Genomic DNA, 4069 nt, shown 5'->3' on the forward strand with positions numbered 1-4069 from the left:
TCTTGGTGTCTTGGTCTTGGTCGGTGAAGCGTTTTTGGAGAAGTTGGCTTTGTCTTCCAGGAAGGGCCATGTTCTGCCACGGTTTTATTAATGTGGTTGATAATGCAATTGGTTTCAAATAAGCATGGTTATCACCTGTTCCTGAAATCTGTGTTCATAAACTATGAAATTCAGACCCGAGACAACTTTGATGCCCGTTGACTCCTACCACGCTGCAATGATGCACCCGGCAGATTCCGCTGAAGCGTGGTGCAGCCGCCGGTGAGCTCGGCCAGGAGGAAGAGCCGAGGGCAGCGGGGAGATGTTGGGCGGTGGGACTTGGCTTAATCCCCGCGCTGACCCTGATACCTTTCGTGGCCTTGGGTAAATCCCTCCGTAAGGATGGAGACCGCCCTGCCTGGCTGAGGGCTGGGGAGTAGGTGAGCGCAGGGACGGCTCTGCTGGGCTCCCAGCCCCATGCAGGTTTTCAGTCATTCCCTTGCACTTCTCTTTTGGGTGGGTTGGAAACTTTGGAGCTTTTTCCCCAACTCAGCTGCTGCAGACAGCAAGAAAGGGGTTATTCTCTAGACGGAGCAGATGAGCTTGGGCAAAATTTTTGAAAGCCAACCAAGGTAATGTGTCTGGAGAGGGTTCCCAAAGCGGGCACCGGCGGGACGTGGAGCAGAGCCCGGCCCAGCAAGCATGGGCAGGTCTGGCCACCTCCACCAGCACCGGGCTGGTGCTCTGCCCCACTCCCATGCTCCGGACGGGCCCATGCCCTTGGGGAGCCGCGTCCCGTCCTCCCCTGCTAAGATGGCATTAGCCAGGGGCTGCAGTAAGTGTGTTATCCCCAGCCCCCTGATCCAATCACCCAAGCAGATTAGCTGTAAGACCTTCAGACAAAACAGAGGCTACGCACCCTGTGCTACACACTGCTGACAATGTCCGCCCTGAAGACCCTCCTGGCCCTGGCCATCGTCACATCCCTGGCCGGAGAAAGTAAGTGTCCCGTAGCTCAAGGCAGTGCTAGGCGGGGTAAATGGCTGTAGCTGCTCTCCTGCTTGCTGGCTGCCCCCGTCCCTGCCGCCTGCCCGCAGGCTTGCGTGCGCCTGTTGTGCCCCTGCCAGATGCTGCTCCCATCTCTGCAGAAAAAGGGTGTTTTGGGGGAACGGTGGCTTTCTCCTCCAGAGGAGCACCCTGCCCCTCGCCCTCTCTGCCGCTTGCGCAAAGCACAGGCGTACGGTGCCCAGCAGGGACCGCAGGGCCTCCCGGTCTCCATCTCCGATGGAGTCAAGGAGGTGCCTGAGCCAAAGAAAAGCAGCTTCTCATCGCGAGAGTGGTGTTTCCCAGCTAAAACTTGGTTCCTCAAAGGCAGAATCACAAAAAGCCGTCTTAAAAGGTGGGAAGGTGGTCGTGCTGCTCAGAGCAATGCCATGAAGCGTGGTCAGGTCGGGACGGTTTCGGGATCTTTGCACCGAGAGAAGATGAACCACAACTGTGTTTTTAGCTAAGGGTACACGAAAGGTTGTACCGTGCTGCAAAGACCCACAAAGGAGAAGCACGAGACAAGCAACCCCGCTGTGGAAGCTGGGGTCAGTGTGGGTTAATGGCAGGCGTTTACTGGCATTTGGCCCCGATAAATCCCAGTTTCCCCGAGACATCGGTTTTCTCCTTTCCCAGGAGATGAAGGTGGGAGCTCTGGCCTCCTGCAAGATCCACCCTGCTGACCAGGAGCTGGGCCCCGCTTGCCACGAGAGGGCTCTGCTCAGCCAGCAAAGCAGATACAAATTTTACTCCCGACATCAGTGGTAATTTAACCATCACCATCAAAATCAAGTATTCATAATTTGAGGCGGGAGCAGGATCTTCAAGTTTGGGTCTTTTTGGGGGGGGGTGCTTTGTCTGCAGATATTTAAAACAGTGCTGTTATTTAAAGTCTCCTACTGTCATAAAATGATAATAATGCTTTCACGTTTGCTCAGCTGGTTCCTAAACTGAGCTGGGACTTCTGGCAGTTGTGCATTTTCCTCTCCTAAAGGGTCAAACACCTCTCATACCTATTATCAGCTCTGACGCACAGAGTGCCAGCGGAGGCGAGGGGCTGGCCATTATCTGACATGTCTGTGGCCTCCTTTGAGGACAATTTGGAGATGACTCGTCCTTCCTGACACACACGCCTGCCCAGCACTGTGCTGCCTGTCCCTGCACTGCTTCCCCCGGGCGGTGCCTTTGGGCTGCGCTTTCTGTGCAGTGTTGCACGGGGGAGCTGCTGTAGTTTAAAGACCCACAAATGCACAAAACCTGCTTCCCCAAGTTAGATGAATCCTCCCTTCTACCCCAAAAATGTTCATTAAAATGAAATTTGGCACAAGGAGGCAAAGATCTAGGGTGTTTTTTTAAAAATATTATTTCTACCTATTTTTACTGTAAAGGAAATTACAGGAATCTCAGCTGCAGAAAGTTTTTGCAGAGCAAGGACTTGGAAGAGATAGTCTGCCCAATTTAGCTCTCATCATTTTCAGTCATACACCAAAGTTTTGCATGCATTTCACGGACAGGAGATACCCCCATCTCGCAGCCTGCTGCGTGCCACGGCCTTGCCAATTCCTGGCCAGCAGAGCTGCTCGGCTCTGACCGGTGCTAACCCTCGCCCGTGACTCCCTGCCCTGTGCTGGGGGTCACCAGTGGCCATGGAGACCACAGACTACAAACGGCACTCGGGGCTCCGGGGCGGCACGTGGCTGCCGCTCTCGCTCCTCCTCCTCCCCATCTTCGCACAGGTAAAGCGCTGAAATGCCACAAATGCGTTGCGTCCAGCGAGAACGACTGCAACAAGCAGGGCTCCCACAGCTGCCCCCAGTACGCCGACGCCTGCTCCACGATCACTGCGCCGAGTAAGTCCCTTGGCTGGGGGGACCGGGGGTGCTGGGGGGGACCAGGGGTGCTGGGGGGACCGGGGGTGCTGGAGGGACCAGAGGGACTGCGGGGACCAGAGGTGCTGGGGGGACCAGGGGGTGGGAACAAGCAGAGGACCTCGTGGGGCAGCAGGAGCTGGCTTCTCCTTGTCCCATGAAGCAGGGATGAGCCACCTGGTTTTTTTCCGAGTTTTTAGTCCTCAGAAACAGGCTTTTGGTCTGAAATAAGTCACAGGCCTTTCCCAGCACAAGGAAAGTCCTTTTTGTGGCATGCTGCTCCTGCCCTCCAGAAATGCTTCACCATCCTCAGCGCAACCGTGCGGCTGCAGGGCAGCAGCATGGCCGGCAAGGCGGACAGAGATGGTTCCCAAACCAACCTCCCCTGCCGCCTCGGGGGCACTCCACAGCCTGGGCTATACATATTTTCACATGTGGCTGTAAATATGTGGTCACTATTTCACAGCAGGGCTGTGCGATGTGCTCTGCGGTGACTTGGAGCGGTGTGACCATGGGGACATCCCTTGGCCACCGGACTGCTGCTCGGCTCTCCCGGCAGTCCCATGTGCAGGAGGGAGACCCTTTTATTCCACTTCTGCAATGCAATGTGCTGGACACGGCTCTGCTTTCTCCCTCTCCTCCCCCAGCTTAGCAGGGGAGGGGCGAAGCCCCCGATACCCGGGACCGCCTGACCCCCGTGTGCCTCTGCCTTTCCTTGCAGACAGCGTCATTAAGTCTTGCTCCTACAAGTCCTTCTGTGACCAAGCGCGGCGCGGCGGCTCCGGCGGGGCCACCCTGCAATGCTGCTTCAGCGACGACTGCAACGGGCCTCTGCGGGGCTCCAGGAACGGCGGGGGGGCCCCGGCACTGCACCTTCCCAGCCTGCTGGCCGCCGCGCTGGCGGGGAAGCTGCTGCTGAGCTGGCTGTGAGGGTCCCGGGCGAGGGGCGGCCGGCCCGGCGTAGCTGCTTGCTGCAATAGCCTAGGGACGCGCGCAGGTCCGTGGCCGGCGGGTTTGCTCTCTGCTTAAAGCACGGCAGAGGCCGAGCCACCGTCAGTCAAATAAACGCTGCAGTTGAAAACCGTGTTCCCAGCCACTGCTTCTCATTTACAGGAAAACCATAACCTCTGGAGAACAGCCCGAACCAAACTGATTTGGCTTCCAGGTGCTCCCTACGG

The sequence above is a fragment of the Calonectris borealis genome, chromosome 27 (genome assembly GCF_964195595.1).
Source record: "Calonectris borealis chromosome 27, bCalBor7.hap1.2, whole genome shotgun sequence".
Lineage (NCBI taxonomy): Eukaryota > Metazoa > Chordata > Aves > Procellariiformes > Procellariidae > Calonectris > Calonectris borealis.